General features: G+C 40.4%; 1 protein-coding gene across 10 annotated transcripts in view; it reads left to right on the forward strand.

Annotated features, from left to right (window-relative positions):
- Positions 1–18,174, forward strand: part of Enox1 (ecto-NOX disulfide-thiol exchanger 1) — a 589,822-nt gene that overhangs the window by 198,132 nt on the left and 373,516 nt on the right. For 7 of the 10 annotated variants that reach the window (XM_029556969.1, XM_029556966.1, XM_029556974.1 and 4 more), the window contains one exon: positions 5,680–5,785. The exons of the other annotated variants lie outside the window; for them this stretch is intronic. The gene's annotated coding sequence lies outside the window, so the exon portion shown is untranslated. The remainder of the gene's footprint in view (positions 1–5,679; positions 5,786–18,174) is intronic. 10 annotated transcript variants of the gene reach the window in all.

Consider the following 18,174-nt stretch of genomic DNA (forward strand, 5'->3'; position numbering starts at 1 on the left):
AAAAAAAAAAAAACCTGGTCCATCATGGAGATGTAAACAAGGTGAGATGGATCAAAGTAAGCAGGGACCAATGCAAACCAGAAAACTGAGCAGCAACTGCACTGAAGGGGGAGTCTTCATTCCAGCCTTTTCTTCCTTACAAGAAGACTTGTATTTCTATTGCTCTGTTGTGATTTTTAATAAGAGCTGAACTGTGATCCTTTTCTAAATTTTTTAATTTAATGAATGAATCTACAAAGGCAAAATCATTTCCAAGCTGGTAACCATCCATGAATTGTTAAGTGAAGTAACATGGATTCAGAAATCAAATTGACATATGTTCTCCCTCATATGTGGATCCTAGATCCAAACCCTGATAAGTGAGTATGTATTCAGACATAAAAGAAAGAACCTGAAAGAGAAGAACAGTAGGAAACAGGTCTTAATAAGGGAGATATGGATAAAAATTGGGTTAGTTTAAGGGAGGGGGAGGGAAGGATATACAAGGATCCTAGGGGATAAAGGGAAAGAAGGAGCTCAAGAGAGGTAGAACCATAGGAGGAAAGTATTATTAAGGGAGAAAGGGGGGAAATGGGGGCACCTTAAGTGGGAAAACCATGATGGAGGGGTGAGACAATGTGAGAGATCAATAATGCCTAGCTAGTTTTGAAAACCAGAGGGAAACATATTACTCCTACAACCTACTGACTAATTATACATAGCAGATCAAGAAAGATATGTCTAGGTAAGTTTTATCTGAGAATAACTGGTCTTTGCCCAAGATTTATCTACATGACACACAGTAATTAAAAATACCAGACTGATGGTTTGCTCCTTGCCCTCCTAGGTCGACTAGTTCCAGGGAACTATGAGCATCTCTCAAAATGTCCTGTAATTGTAGTGGGTCACCTGTCCTCTGATCAAGGAGGCCGAGGAGACCCCAGCACATGGACTAAATGGGACATCTTTAACACACCCACCCTTTCCTGCCGAGGCTTAGGGAACATTAGGGAAAAGGATGGGGAGGACTGCTGTGAAGTGCAGTTTTCTGGACCTGTTGTAGCTATTGTGCTTATGAACTCACAGCAGTTGTGGTTACCTGAACAAGACCTGTACAAAATCAAGTCAGTCACAATTCTAATACAGACGCTTTTAGGTAGGCACTTTTAGGCCCTACACCTTACTGAGGTGTATTGGCAGTTGATATCTGCTAGGGAAGGGAGAATCATTCTTCTTCAAGGGTGTGGCTGCTGGTAGGTTTGTCATGCTCCATTGGATAGTGCCACAGCCATTCACATATGATCAGCACTAATTGGAAGGAAAGAAGGGAGGGAGGAAGGGAGGAAGGGAGGAAGGGAAGGAGGGATGGAGGACATGAAGTGGGAAGGGGTACATGTTAAGGGATTTCCAGGAGGAGTTGGGAGATGAAATGGGGAGGAGGATCATATTCACTATGTACACATTTATGAAATTCTCAAAGATTAAAAAATAGGAATTTTATGAGTGAAGATGTTTAGAACTGGAGAGAAATTTGTAGGGGTGGCATTCTGAACCCAAATACAAAATTAGCAAAGCCCGGGAGGTGGGGTACAGAGGTGAGATTGAGAACCACAGAATTATGAAGGAAGTGTAAAATTTTCAGACATGGCATATATATTTTTCAACTTTTGTTAGTATTGATAGTTTTATAGCACTGTGATATGAGAATGCCTTTTATACTTTGCTATTTGGAGGGAATTTTTGATGTTTTATATGCGACCTAATACATATCAAATTTTATGCTCATTTGATGGCTACTAGAAAAGATATTTTCTATTTCCGGGGGGTGCAAATATGATATTCATGACTGTATATATACATACACACACATATATATGTCTATCTCATATATATATATATACACACACAAATATAGGCATATATGAATATAGATCATACTAGATATGATCTGCCATTTTAGTAATTTTATCCAGATAGTCTATATCATTACCAATTTTGTCCATTGATTTGTCATGAATTAAAAGAGATAAGTAATTTCCTGCTTTTCATTGTCTTCTGCAGTCTCTCCTGACCCTCTGAGGTTGTTGTAGGTGGGGTGGTTCGGCATTCTGCAAGGCTGACCCGTGACTACACTGTGGGCAGTTTGGCACTTGTGACTTCTAGTGAACACCAAAGGAATTCTCCAGCTTTTTTTGTCAATCAGAAAGTCCTACCAGGAAATTAGAGGCAGTATCATTTGTATCTGAGAACCACTAATATTTGAAATAATGGTTTTAAGATCTCTTTTCCTTTGCCATTTGGTAATTCTGTATGTCATGCTACAGTTTTGTTTTTTTTAAATTGAAAACAACCTGTGTTTGAAAATGTAGTTCTTCACCCCTAGTGATGTGAGAAAACCAATGTCGGGGCTAGAGAACTGGCTCAGTGTTTAAGAGTGGTTGCTGCTCTTGTGGAAGACGTGAATTCAGATTATAACATCCATGTAGGGTGGCCCAGTAGCATCGTTTGGTCTCTACAGGCATGCGCGCGCGCACACACACACACACACACACACACACACACACACACACGCACACTTAAAAAATTTAGTGTAATTTAATTCCAGAGGGAGCCACTGAGAATCATGGAGCACCAAAGTTACTGAAGTTAAATCTCCCTCACCACTATTTGCCTTATGTTTAGGTATGAGACTACATAGTGTACAAATAAATTCACTCTTCCTCTTAAAGTAGCCTTAAAATCCAGACCTCATACTTCAACAGTCTTAACTTTTATTAACACCTGCTGCAGTTAATCTCCCAAAGGGCAAGCTAAATTAAATTGACAAGATCTTGAATGCCAATACAGCTTACTAAATAACATGTATACATGTAAATTAATAAGTTCTCAAGGTTCTAAAATAAATTCCTAAAACATCAGGTAAACTTGTGTACATGTAGCAGAAAAAACAGCAAACTATGTGGAGACAGTAGAATGTTAGCTCTAAAAATAAGCTCTGAAGTTCTTTGAGCTCTAAATGAGCTTACTAAAACTTGTGCACAGACAGTACAGAACTATAACGATGCTGAAGCAACTTTTGGCTAGCTCATCAGAATTTGAAAGAATCCCCTATGTGTATGGGTAGGATTTGAAACAGCTTAACCGAGGCTAAGGCACACTGACATCTAGTTCTTTGGAGGGTGGTTGAAAATGACTTTCACTGCTGTAGAAAGGAGAAGAAGCATGTAGTTTTGGGCATTCACCTGAGCATACAAGAGCTATTCTTACTGTGGCTCTTCTATTCTGGTCAGCACTTGAAAACCCCTCACAGAAAGCTCCAAATCGACTGCTGGAGAATTAAGTTGTAATGCTTCTGTTAATGTTGTCTAACATTATTTATTGATGATAAAAGAGTCCACAGATGTTTACAATAAAAGTAGGTGGGTAGGGAGCAGGAACCGAAGGTCAGGTGATCCTGCACACAGAGATTGCTAGTTTGTGGACAGTTCCAATGTGATAAAATCCAGTTAGCATGAAATTCATGTAGGGTGCTATTTAAATTGATCTTTCCTGATATGGCAGGTGATTTATGGCTGTTGTTTATCTCAAAGACAGAGCATCCTAGGTTATGTTCTGAGACTAGATTTAGAAACCCACTAACTCATTCCCTCAGCCTACACCTACATTTAGGTTTTTCCACAATCCTTTTCTTTTAAAGAAGGAGGATTACTAACTGCCTTCATCTAGGTGTCCCCCTGCACAGAGTAGTTAAAATTCCTTCTGGGTGGCTCAAATGACAACTGGGCCCCTCCTCCCTTGGTCTCTATGACAAACTGAGGTCCAATTTCACCAAACTGCACTCTGAGAAACAAGTGAGTTTATTGGGCTTACTTACAGAGCAATGGGTGCACTGGAAAGTCTTCATCCAATTGTGGATGAAAGATGACTTCCCCAGAGCTGCATAAAATGGCCAGAGAGACTCCCCCTTGGTTTCCTCAGTTTATATACTCACGCAACTAGGGATAATTGGTTGTTTGGGAGGTACAGCTTACTCTCCCTGTCCCTCCTTTCTTGCTGAGAGTAACAGTCAACAAGCTTAGCTGTGGTGATCCTAGGCAAGTGGGTGCAACCAAGCTTGGGAAGAAGGCTTCTGTCCATGGTCTGCCTGCCAAAGGACAGTCTTATCCAACAGCGCTCTACCCGTTTGCCATATTGCTGGTCATCTTAAGGATTGCCCTGAACCTTTCCTACTTTAGAACCTCAAGCTCAACCTCAGCTTTGCATGTTCAAAGGTCTGTGTTCAATCCCTAGTGCAGTGTCCTCCTATACAATAAGTACATTTCCTCTAAGTTGCCTGTATTTTTATCAGATATGTTAAGTTGGAGTGATCTCTTGCCTGAGATAAATTTTATTGAGGTTTGTAAGCCTCAGAAGTCAGCTGGTCTTTAACTTCACATCTATCCTGTGATTTAATGATCAAATTGTGTTCAGGTCTACACATCTTTCTTGTGTTAAAAACATGGTGGTTTCAAATGGCTGTCCTCTGCAATGTTTTTTTTCTTCCTCTTTAATTGCACGTCATGCACATCTTTTCTGTTGTATTTCCCATAGAACTTAGTCAGTTCTCTGCTTCCCATTCCCCCTTTTCTATACGTCCTCATTTTAAGCAGCGTTATTGCATGGGTTCTGTGACTGTGGAGAACTACAGTGATGTGACTTCAAGAATTCAGTTTTGCTCTGTAAGGACTGTTAATCAGGGTAGGAACAAGGGACCAGACAGTTGTCGACTGACAGAGAATAAAGTCAGCCAGGGATGATGCGAATGAGCTTTCTGTCTAGAGCATTTGTATGGTTAAAATAAAAACAAAACGCCACTCATCTTTACTCTTTGGCTAAACCCTTCAAAGCCATTTCAGCTGCCATTTCATTGCATCAGGATTTCCCAATCATTTCTTTACCTGTGCACACACCTCCATCTGCCTCTTGGCTTTCCTCATGAGCAAGTACGACCAGAATACAGGTCTGCAGTGTAAGGCTCCTTCTGCGTTGTGGCATGCTTGTACTTACATTCATCTCTTGGCTACACTGAGTTCTTTGAGGCTTGAGATAAGGGACCATGCCATATTCTTGTTTGCTTTATTATTGTTTCTTTTAATTGCGGCAGAAGTCATGACATACAAAAGTGACTGAATTAAAGTGACTACCTCACTGACAGTTGGCACACTCATGGTACTATCCAACCTCCACTCCTATCTTGTTCCAGACTATTCTCACATTCCCTAAAGGAAACTCCGTACTTGTTCCACAGTTGTTCCTTGTTCCTCTCCTCCTCAACCCTGGCAATGGCTGCCTGTCATATTTGTATCCTTGGTGACTTGCAAAGTACCTTGCTTAGAGTAAGTGTTTAACAAATTTCTGCTGGAATAATGAATGGATTAGAAATTCCAAAGGGAGAACTGTCTTTGTTAAAATTGCTTTATTCATCTATAATTTTGGACTGACTACAGGGGAGGCAGTGTGCTGGGTATAGGCACAGGCATGATAGACATATCCTTGTCTTCATGGACTTTATAATCTACCCCAGTGCTGGATAACAGAAATAGTATATGATCCACACCTGTAATTTAGACTTTCTAGTAGTCAAATGAATTTTTTTTCTGTTGCTGCTGTTGCAGTTACCAAAACAAATGGCTTAAATCTACCTCAACTTATTTTCTTAAGGCTCTGAAGGTCAGAAGACAAAGGCTGGCCTCACTAGTCTAAAATCAAAGTGTCAGCAGGCTACATTTCCTGTGGAGCAACGCATGCAAAGTCTGTCAAATTCCAGGTGAGTTTTACACGAACAAACATCTCAGTTTGACCTAAGCACATGTGTTAGGTACTTTTCTCATTGCTATGACAAAATACTTGACAGAGTGACTTAAAGAATGAAGGTTTTTTTTTTTTTTTTTGGTTCAGAGTTTGAGGTTATTGAGGGTATAGCCCATCATGGCAGGCAAACGTTTGAGGCAGCTGGTCATCTTCCATCCACAGTGAGGAAGCAGATGCTGTCTCCTTTGTAGTAAATCTGGAACCCTACTCTATGGAGAGGTGTTGCTCACAATTAGTGTGGGCTTTCCCACCTCAACTAGCCAATATCTAGAAACTCCCTCAGAGATGTGTCCAGTGTTTGTCTCCCTGGTGATTCTGGATCCTGTCAAGTTGACGATCACTACACATGACTGGTGTTTTCCCTCTTGCTCAGCATAGAGCCTGGGGACTAGAGAGACACTGAAAAAGTCATTACAAATGTGATGTGTGTCAAGGCAAAGTACAGAATCCTACAAGACCTTCAGGGAATCTAAGCTCATTGTGAGTTGTAGACTTCCCAGAGAAATCAGAACACAGAGCAAAGGACAGGTTGCATGCACCCTCCTCTTTCTGACTTTCAACCCTTCATTGGGTTCTGCTGCCCTGTGGTCAAGTCCATGTTAAGGATTGCACCCATCTAAGTAGGAAAGAGATGGGATTGGATTTGCATTTCTTAGACAATCACTCTAGGCATTTATAAGTCCCATTTTCTTCATTCTTAATCTAAGTATTGTTTTATATTGGAGAAAATATATTCTTATTTGCTTGGGTTTTTTTTTTTTTTTTTTTTTTTTTGAGACAGTATCTCACTATGTAGCCCTGGCTGGCCTGGAACTTGCTATGTAGACAAGGCTTGCCTGGAACACACGGAGGTCTACCTGCCTCTGCCTCCTGAAAGCTAGGATTAAAGGTATATGACACCATGACCAGCCTGAAGAAAATATTTTTTAAAGTATTTTATTTATTACTGTCATTTTATGTGTATGCATGTATTGCCTGCATTAGGTAAGTGCACCCGTGTCGTGCAATACCCACGGAGGACAAAAGAGGCCATCGGATCCCCTGGAACTGAAGTTATGGACAGTCGTTAGCTGCCAATGTGGGTGCTGGGATTTGAACCCAGGTCTTCTGCAAGAATAACCAGTGTTCTTAACCACTGAGCCATCTCGCCAGCCCCCAAAATATTTTTGTTCCATTATTTTTTTTGTCACAAATTGCTCATTAAACCACAATCAGTAGAATCACATACTCTAGGCTTTTTATGTTTTAAAAATATTATTAAAGGGGCTGAAGAGATGGCTCAGCAGTTAAGAACACTGTTCTCGTAGAAGACCTGGGTTCAAATCCTAGCACCCACATGGCAGCTAACAACTATCTGTAATTCCTGTTCCAGGGAATCCAACAGCCTCTTCTGTCCTCCACGGGTATTGCACGACACGGGTGCATTTATGTACATGCCAGCAATACACACATACATACAAAAATAAGAAATAAAATATTTTTAAACAATATATATTTCTGGCAGGTGTTTTCTGGGACCCTCTCTTGCCTAGCCACTTGCATCCTAGGAACAAAGAGGGATGTACACTCCCTTCCTCATCTTCAGTGCTTGTCATGCCTTCCTGTGGGTTGACTTTCCAAACAAAGAGGAACTGGAGTCAAATTTCATCTGGCCTGGCAGGCATCCTGTTGGGTGAGGAGAACCACCGCTGAATTGTGAATTACTGAGGCTTCTGTGTGTGTGGTGACAGTCCTTGTCCTGCTGCCTCCATCTCCTGGGACAGCAGTGCTTTTGAATGACTACCTTATAAAAGTATCCTGCAATAAGATCCTCTCAAGAAGACTTTACAAATTGAGCAGTCACAGAAGGCAGAGTTACATCCTAGGAACTGGTAATGCAATTGGTTCCAGGTGGTGGGATGGCATGGATGAGATGATGCTAATGAAATCTGCCATGCTATCTATTAATACTTCCATGGGTAGTATATTTCTTGTGTTCCCTGAGACTGGCAGGGAGGGCATAGGTGGAAGCACAGATAGTAGAACTTCTCACACTTCAGTGGTCTGTTTTCTGATATCCATGTATGCTTGGCAAACTTCCCTCTCACCTCTACCAGGTGACCAGATAGTACCTGCTTCTTTTTCCAAGGAGGACTCAGAGATTAAGGTGGCATGAGGTAGAAGCAAGCTCCCTAATCATTCCTCAGAGATCCAGTGCAGGTCTTGACCTTCAGGGGATCTTCATGGTACTTTGGTCTCAATGGCATTAAATATTAAAGGGACAGGTGATTCTGTATTTAACATTTGTACCTTTCGTCTCACAACCTAATATGTTTTAAAATTGGAGCTTTTAAAAAACTTAGTCTTATATGAACTTCAGTCTAGTAAGCAACTTGAAATAATCAGCTGCTAAAATACATTGGGTCCCTTCCTCGTGCCATCTTTCCTGGATCTGGCATTCTTTGGTGGCTGTTGATCTCATTCTGTAATTCTTCTCTCCACACTGGCTAAGAAGAGGCTTCTCTTGAGTTCCCTGGGTCCTTCCACATTCTGTCCTCTCTGACACTCTCTATACACTGAGTCTTGATTTGATACCCTACTATGAAGAATTTTCCATGCGAGAAGGAAACAGAACTTTGGCTTTACCAGGTCTGTTTCCCTTTCTGTCAGTTTCATGGTGGCACATAGTTTCTAGAGCCTTATTTAGGTGCAGGCAGAGAGTACTTTGTTGTTTCTCACTACAGATTCCAGCCTCAGCGGGAAGGTACTAAATAAGCCAGTCCTCTTCTCCCAGTGTCTCTGCCCTGAATCCAGTCAGTGTGTAGATTCACACAATTCTTGCTGAAAAGGCAGACTCACTTTGTGATCGAGTATGATCCTGGGAAACCAGGAATTTTTCTTCAGCGATCACTTAGGCCTCATAGGTGCTTAAAGAGCACAAATGCCGCACCCGAGATCCACGTTGAAAACAAAAGCACATGCTGTGGTCAGCTGTGGGCTGTTGAGAATCTCAAATGTTCCTCCATCTCTCATAATTTCAGTTTGTAACGACTTGCAAAGATTTCAAACTTTGGAAACAGTATGTGTGATGCACACATTAAATCATTTTCATTGCTACCCTCTAAGCATTGATTTGAACCAAAATATTAGTATTAGTAGAAATTAATGCATTGGGGGTCAGTTAATTGAGAGGGAGTATGTCATGAAGTGCTCAGGCTGAAAGGATCCTTTGTCAGTTGGCCCTGCTGCTGATATTGTACTGTTGCTAATTGGATGGGGAAGACTGTTTGACAGCTCACTTTCCTGTATCATTTTTAGAACCTTCACGACCCCTGCCTACCTGAAAAGTTTGTCACATGGCCTCTTGTTTCCCCCCACCAGTTTGACACATATATTATTACATTTTAAATAGCACTTAGTCTGTCATATGGAGCATTAGCCTTGAAGATTTGCAGTCCATGTTGTAATTTTGAGGAAGAAAATTGGTTAAATGACAGGAGAAATATGGCATTTTATGAACAAAATTCTTTCCGAGTTTCATTTTCTATTCTAGTCATCCATATCCCTGTCACTAACCTCATTAGGTCAAGGGCTTTGGGGCATTTTGCGCAGAACTGGCATGTGTTTTGGTGACAGTGGCACACATTTTTAGCATCTGAACAGTGATTTTCCTTCCTGTTTGGGGGAATAGTCATTTTCAAAGGCCTATAATTTTTAACTTGAAAAATTAATATTGCACAATGCATTTTGCCTCAGGAGCCCTTTAAAGCTGGATGCTGAAGTTTGTCTCACTTTTCTCCTAAGTCTGGGAACTCCTCAAATTTTATCCAGCAGCCGTGAAGGTCAAGCAATTGAATTAACTTCCTTGGCAGGCTGGAGTTTGGGGATGTTGTTCTTTTATTTGACCCAAAGTTGCCAGGCATCTGAGGCAAACAATATGCCATGACTTTGAGTCTTTAAGGAATGCTTCCTTATTAGAATAATAATGGACAAATGGCCATGTTCATATTGAATGTGGACACGGAAGGAAACATCCGTAACTCTCTGTGTATGCCTGGATAACAGACATGTGGCACTGTGCTGCCAGCTCACATTTAGAATAGTTCCTCACCACTAAACAGATGCTGGTGTGAACTGGGTCACTGTAGCAGCCGGACATGAGAATGAACATGCTTCTTTATTCTTGCAGTGACAGCTTTTGCATTTCTCATGCTAATTTTGACAGTGACACCCTGCTCTGAAATATGAATACACGTGTTACAGTCGTATGGAAGCATTGAGAGATAAAAATCAAACTAGCTCCAGAGGATGCATAAAATACTGCCTCTTTGTTCCCATAATTCTCTTGGTGTTAAGGCATGGAATAAAGGAAGGGAGTGTGTAAGGGTGCATAGGGCTCTAATATAGACATTTTTTTAGTGATTTCTTGGTTGCAGCCACTCAGAAGGGTGCTAATTCACAGAGGAATGTCATCCTCTGAAAGAAGTCACTGACAGGAGGAAAATGGGCAACAGGATATGGAGCAGTGACATTCAGTGAGTCCTTGTCACCAGCAGTCATTAGCATGCAAGCCTGCTGTTAGTTTTCTGTGCTTTATGTTACTGTCTTGACCAGACAGGAGCTTTTGGAACAAGAGTAGCAGTTACTATCACACAACTTATTATTTCTTTCTGGAATGCTTTATATTTTTAGTACCAATGAGATCCTTGTCTGTCCCAATGTGCCTCTAAAAATTTAAAGAGAATCAAAGAATGCATAATTTATATCCATCCCAGAGGTAACAGTGACTCAGTGGTATCCATGAAGGGATGATTTTAAATTTCATGTCTTATGCAAGAGGTGATTTTTATGTGAAAATGGCAAGAGCTGGCCTCAGGGATCTCTAGATAATTATCCCTCTAACAGCAGAGAGAGATTCCAGGGGGATTATTGCTGAAAACTGCGGTGGATGAGCTATGCCCTTGTGAATCATGGTGAATCATGGTTGCCACAACGGAACACATAGCAACCGATGCCCTGTACAGAGCACACCTCACTTCTCTCTCTGAAAAGTTCCACTGGAGACCTATGTGTCTCAGAAGGCAGGTGAGTAGAGATTTCCTGTGGAAGAATTCAAGCCAAGGCCTAGTGAGATTTCTGTTTACCACAGCAGCCCCTTAAGCTTGCTTTCTTCACTTTGGTCCCTGGGCATTCAATGACGAAACCAGTGAATCCGTTAGTCCTTAAGCTATAGATGTCATGACTCCCTGAACCTCTGCTGCTTGCACTGTGCCCAGAGCCTCCTCACCCAAGAGCCTGTAGCATATGGAATGCTGGGTTTGAAAAGCCGTAGTGCTCCCGAGAGCAGAGAGGACAGAATTATATTCTGTTCTCCTTGGCTTTGCTAAAAGTCTCTGCTTTGTTCTTTGAGCCAAACAAGTTTTAGCATATGTTTTTAAGCATTTGATAGCAATTGATTTTCTTTATCTGGAACAACTTACGTGCCAAGGTACACAATCATGTAACAGTGGGGGAAGGAGCTTCTGTAAGCATCGAAGGGCTAATGTATCTGGGAAGAATTACTTTTAAATTAATTTCTATTTATTCTTTTTTCTTTTTATGTTTTTGTTTTTAAATTTTTTTAATTGAGAATTTCATGCATGAGTATTGTCTTTGCATTATTTCCATCCCTCCGCCTCAGACCTCACCAACTCCTCCCGTCTCTCCGTTCCCTCTCAATTTATTTTTTCTTTCATATATTTTGTTTCTTTTTTCTTTGTTAATTTGATTTTTGCATTTTCAAACAGTATCATTTGATGCTATTTAGTTTTCCTCTCCCCTATCTCCACCTCCCCTTATCGTCTGTCCCCCACCCAATTTAATGTACTCTATTATCTATATAATAAGGCCTATAGAGAATAATTGTGCCTCCAAATGTCCTTCAGTGTGGGTCCATCCACTGGAGTCTGGTTAACCTACCAAGGATCCCATGCATGAAACAGACTGTCTCTGCCCCTCTCAGCAGTCACCTCCTGCCACAGATGGGTGGGACTGGGGCTTCCTACCTCCTTCCTTATTCTATGCTGGGATTTTTTTTTTTTTTCTGGTTTGAGCTTGCATGGGACATGGAAGAATTATTTTTGATTATGATTCCCTATTTTGTTTCTTGTTCATCTCTTTGTATATTGTATATCTGTGTATACATGCATTTTTGCTTCCATATGGCAACCTTCATTTCCCATCAGAGAGTGCTTGATAAGTCTGTGGTGTCCTAATTTGTGGCATGCTTTCTAGGTACCAGTGGGTTTCTCATTCCTGCTCTGAACCTTCTCTTCCTTTTGGCTCTGAGTCTGACTCCCCACCCCTCCCATTTTCTAGTATTCCTATGTACACAAAGCAAACCGAAGTTAAGAGATTAGCCACTGTAACCCCTTTATCTCCCAAGTGAGGAACCAGAGGCTTCGGGTGTCTTGTTTTTGAAACAATCTCTTTCAAAAATGGTTTTAAATTTTTAAACATTAATAATTAAGTCAGAGTCTCCATGAGTTCAGGTCTAGTTGAAGCGCAAGTACAGGAGTCAAGTAGTGTTCATGATGAGCTTTGTTACCAATACGACTGCTCTGGAGAATGTAACTCACATGTGCATCCAGCTCCCTTTGAAGTACCTGAACCATCAGCCCTTGGTGGAGCTGCTCAGCCCAGGCCTCTAGCAGTGACAGCCTGTTCAAGAGAACAGGAGGTCAGTTCTGTGCCCTTAGGAATTTAGGGAAGAAACTGACAAGTTCTGTTCCTTCTCAAACTAATCAGTTAAATTGCTCTTTCTCAAGGAGAAGTGAAGGAGAAAGTGGAAATCGTACTCTGTAGAGGGACCGATGTCCTCTTCCTTGAATGGGGAGATGGGTATTATCAGCAATAGGATTGTAGCATGATTATCCTAAGGTCATTTTGCCCATAATATAGAACACATCAAACACTGCTGTAGCAGGAGTGAATCTTCTGGCTTTTCTCATTTGCAAATTTGTTTTCACCTCTCATCTATCTTCTCCTCCACTGCCCACCTGGGCAGCTACAGGAGCCTTTCTACCCAGCCAAAGTCTCTAATGAGTCTGGATGAAATTCATTCATTTGCCCTGACTTCAGTGTGTCTGTTTCTCCTGGTCCTTTCCCTCCACAGATATGCTTGTTAATCTGATATGAAGTCCTACTTACCTAGAACATCCCTCCCAAAATTAAAAAAAAAGTTTCATATTTATTTTAGTGTGCGTGTGTGTGTCTGTGTGTATATGTGGGTGCGTGTCTACATCTGTGTGTGTCTATGTGCTCACATGCCACAGTACATGTGTGGAGGTCAGAGGACAAGTTGTAGTAGTTGGTCCTCTCCTTCCACCACGTGGGTTCACTGGATCAAATGCCCCAAAATTTTTATTTTAAATTTCCCAGGTCTTTCGCATCTAAGGCCTCCAGGCCCTTCCCTATCATCCTTCTCTTCTCTAAATCTCTCTAGTTTCTTCCTTAGTCCTTCAATTTTAGACTAAGTATCAGGTAAGCTACAGGGTTCTTTTGCCTCTTTTCATGTCTTTCATTGGGTCCTCTTTATCCATCCCTCACTTCCATCCTATCTATGTATGGATGATTCTCAAATGTCTATCGTTATTTCTAAATCCTGTGTCCAGCTCTTAGCTGAGATTTCCAATTTTATGATTTCTTCTATGGCTTATTTTCCTGGGAGTTTGAAAGGTGACTGCTTTCAAATGAAACCAATTCTATTTTACAATACAAACTTTTATTTTTCATTTCTTCTCTTGGTTAAAGTCATCACTATTCCCTTTAACCCAAAATGGGAAACCTTGAAGTTGTTTTCAAAGTGTCTTAAACTATGTTGGGTATTTAGAAAACAGAAACACCTGGGGGACAGGGGGAGGGGTCTGGACACTCCCAGGAGGATCAGGAGTTTAATGTCATCCCCAGCTGCTTGGCAAGTTCAGTGTTAACCTGGGCTATGTGAGACCCCACCCCAACAAAGAAAAATAAAAAAGGAAATGAACACAGATTTTGTTCATAGATACTACTTTAATTTTAGAAACATATAATTATTTGTAACTATAGAAATAATTATGAGAGACATAGACTTAACCCAGGGATGATAATGATTAATATTTTCCAGGATATGATGAAGGATAATTCATGAGCTCAGTTTTTAAAGACATGCTCAAGTTTTTCCAAGTAGTTTAAAAAATAAAGGCAGCATGTGAAAAGACAGGAAGCTATTGGAACTCTTGAAACACCACGATGTGGTCAAATTCATTCTTGGAGAATGAGTGGTGTGGAGAGCAGGTGGTCTGAAGCTGAGCGAGGCAGCAGGGGCCAGATGGGGAAAGATAGTTCTTGTTCTGCTGAGGAAGTTGTTCTTAGTAAAGGAAATTTGATGAGGGACAAGACATCGTTTCCATCTGTTTCTCCATGTAGTAATGCCCTTACTCTTCTGAGCATGTTGCTGGGGTTGTCTTCTCCTTAAACCTGTGACAAAATCAAAGGTTTTAAGAGAGATAAATCATCAGACTGGCAAGATGGCTCAGCAGTTAAAATGCTTGCTGCCAACATTGACAACCAAGTTTGATCCAGTGGAGCCACGTGGTAGAAGGAAAGAACCAGTTCCTACAGTTTACCCTTTCACCTCCACATATGTGCCATGGCATGTGAGCAGACACACACACACACACACACACACCCCAAATATGAAACACATTTTTTAAAAAAAGAAGAATATCATGATCTATGTGCCAAAGGAAAGAAGCTGAGCTAATTGTTCAGGGAAATGGAAAATAATATAACTGGTAAGTTGAGAAATGTGGGTCATCTGGGTGGGTATCTGAGGTCTATCCATCTACCTGGTTACCTACTTACCAGCCAGGCACACATTGATGATCAGTCTGTCTGCCATGGATATTTCTGTTTTGTTTTGTTGTTTAATTAGCTTTTTAAATTAGCATACACAGTAATGGTTCACATAGCATTCTCATGCATATTTCTTTTGTTGGTCTGCTTCCCTCCCTCACTTCCCCTGTCCCCCCTGCCCTCCTGCTTCCTGGCTCTTTACCTCATCCAAGCAGTCTCCTTTCATTTTATGTCCCAAATACTCTATTACCTTTCTTTTCTTTCATCCTCCTCGCCCCTCTCCCCCCTCATAAGGCCTCTTTTTTCTGAACCAGCTCATGTACTCTCCAGCAGAGAGTGAGGTTCCTCTTTACCTGCATCCCTGTTAGTATTTGTTGTCATAGGTCCTGTGTGTGTTTGTGTATGTGTGTGGATGCGTGTGGATGCCCATGTATGTGTTTGTACACGTGTGCATTCATGTGGAGGCCAGAGGTCAACTTCAAGTTTTCCTCAGTGGCCATTCACCTTTTGTTTTTAAAGACAGGCCCTCTCATTGGCCTAGAGCTTGTCAAGTATCCTGTCTTCATCTTCAATATCCCCCCCCACCATATATGTGGGATTGCACAGCAATCTATACATAGCAAGCTATCTCTCCAATGACTGTCATAGGTTTTCTTGATGTTAGCTATTCTGACTTGGGTGAAATATAATATCAAAATATTTTGAATATTTTTAAAATTGTATTTGTTTATTGTGTGTCTGCTCACTCGCACCCATGTGCCATGGCACATGTCTGAAGGCCAGAGTGCAGTGGTCGGTTCCCTCTTTCTACTGTATGGGTCTGGAAGATGAAACTCAGGTAATCAAGATTGGTGACAGCTTTTAAGTCTCATATAATCCTGTTTGCCAGTTCTTGAGATTATTCCTGGTGCTATTGGAGTCCTCTTCAGAAAGTTCTCACCTGTGTTAATTTCATGAGTATTTTCCCTGTTTTCCTCTAGCAGTTTCAGCATTCCACATTTTATATTGAGATCTTTAATAAATTTTGGATTTTTTTAATAGCGTGAGAGATACAGATTCCACTTCATTCTTCTCCAAGTAGATATCCAGTTTTCCCAGAAACATTGAAGAAGCTGTCCCTTTCCCATTGTATATTCTTGACACTTCTGTTAAAAAGTTAGGTGGTTGTAGCTATGTGGGATATTCATGAGTTCTCTGTTCTTTTCCATTGGCCCACACATCTGTTTTTGTGTCTCTTCCATGATGTCATTGTTACTATGGCTCTGTAATATAATTTGCATTTAGACTGTGATTCTTTACAGTGTTCTTTCTTCTTAGGATTGGTTTTTTGCATACTTTAAAGAATGTTAAAATTTTTCTGAGTATTGCATTGAATTTGTACATCAATTTTGTTGATACAGCCATTTTCACAATATTAGTCTTGACAATCTATGAGCACGCAAAGTCTTTCCATCACCTAGTGTCTTCTTCAGCTTCTTTCTTGAGCATCTTCAAGTTTCATTGTAGAGGGCCTTCCCCTGTTTTGGTTAGGTTTCTTCCTAGACATTTTATTTTATGTTATTTTCTGAAAGTATTGTGAATGGGACTTTTCCTAACTTCTTCTCAGTGAGTGAATTTATTGATATATAGAAAAGATACTGATTTTTGTATGCTGAGTTTTTTTGTATTCTGTAATTTTGCCAACAGTTTTAGATCTAGAGTTTTCTGATAGGGTACATAGGATCTTTTTAGTATAGGGTCATGGCATTTGCAAATGGGAGTAATTTGGCTTCTTCCTTTAAATAGAATTATTTTTATTTCATGTGTCTAAGTGTTTTGCCTGCATGTGTGTAAGTATACCAGTTGCAATGCCTGCAGAGGCCAGAAGGGGGCGAAAAATCCCCTGGATCTGGAGTTATGAACAGTTGTTAGCTGCCATGTGGGTGCTGGAATCTGAGCCCAGTCCTCTGAAAGTAAAGCCAGTGTTCTTAACTACTGAGCCATCTCTCCAGCCCTGACTTCTTCCTTTTATATTTGTATTCTTTATATTTCTTTCTCTTGTTCTACTGCTGTAGGTAAGACCCAGCACAATGTTGAATAAGAATGAAGAAGAGAGTGGGAAACTGTGTCTCAATCCAGATTTCAAAAGAAATGCTCTCTGTTTCCCCATTTACTGCAATGTTTGCTGTGTTTGTTGCATAGAGCCTTTATAATATTCAGTTACGTTTCTTCCATTAATTTCTTTGGAACTTTATCATGAAGGCATGCTGACCTGCATTAAATGTCTTTTCTGGGTCTACTGACATGACTATGTAATTTCTATCCTTGAGTCTGTTTACACAGTTCCTTACATCTACTGATTCAAATATGTAGAACCAACCTTACATCCCTGGAATGAAATCAACTTCATCATGATAGGATCTTCTCAATATGTTCCCGATTTTACTGAGATCTTCGCATCTATGTTCAACAGAGATTTTTTTTTTTCTAAACTTGTTTTTTGTTTGTTTTGGGAGGGGTTTTGTTGTTGTTTGTTATGTCTTTATCTGGTTTTGGTTATAGGGTAATATTGACTTTGTAGAATGAGTTGGTAGTGTTCTTTTTTGTTCTGTTTTGCAGAGGAGTTTGAGAAGTGTTGGTGTTTGCTCTGCCCACAAAGGTTTACTGTAACAGGCCAGTGAATCCTCCCTTTCTTGGGCTTTTCTTTGTTGGGAGACTTTTTTTTTTGCTTTGTCTTTTGGAGACAGAATCTCCCTATAGCCCCAGCTAACCTGGAACGCACTATATAGACCAGGTGGGCCTCAATCTCACAGAAATTCACCTGTGTCTGGTCCTGAGTGCTAGAATTAAAGATGTGCACTATCATGCCCTCATGCTGAGAGACTTAATTACTGCTGTATTTCCATTGCTTGTTAGTGGTCTGTTAAAGTTGTTTGTCTTCTTGATTTGTAGGTCATGTGTGTTTAGGAACTTATGAATTTACTCTAGATTTTCCAAAGTTTGAATATAAGTTTTTAAAAAATTCCCTAATGATTTTTCTGGATTTCACTAAGAAGTCTACTGTCACAACTCTCTTATCATCTTTAATTTTATTACTTTGGGTCCTCACTCTTTTTTTTTTTTTTTAGTTTGAGTAGGGATTTGTGAATCTTCTTTACCTTCTCAAATAACTAACTCATTATTTAGCTAATCCTGCTCATTCTTCTTTTAGTCTTTAATCCCTTTCTGCCCTATAGTCTTACTTCTTACCATCTTCTGCATTTGGGCTTGGCTTCTTCCTGTTCTTTCTAGAACCTTAAACTGTGCCGTTATATTATTTATTCAATATCTCTCTGATTTGATTTTGTATTTTTAGTTGAATTTTTGCAATTTTCATACAATATGGTTTTGTGGCATTTAGATCCATTCCAGTTGACTCTGCGCTGGAGTGATGGCACAGCTGTTAAAGGCTAAGGCTAACAATCAAAATGTCTCTTTGATTTTTATGAAGGCACTCGTAGCTGTGAACTTTCC

The sequence above is a fragment of the Nannospalax galili genome, unplaced genomic scaffold (genome assembly GCF_000622305.1).
Source record: "Nannospalax galili isolate Female #2095 unplaced genomic scaffold, S.galili_v1.0 scaffold386, whole genome shotgun sequence".
NCBI lineage: Eukaryota > Metazoa > Chordata > Mammalia > Rodentia > Spalacidae > Nannospalax > Nannospalax galili.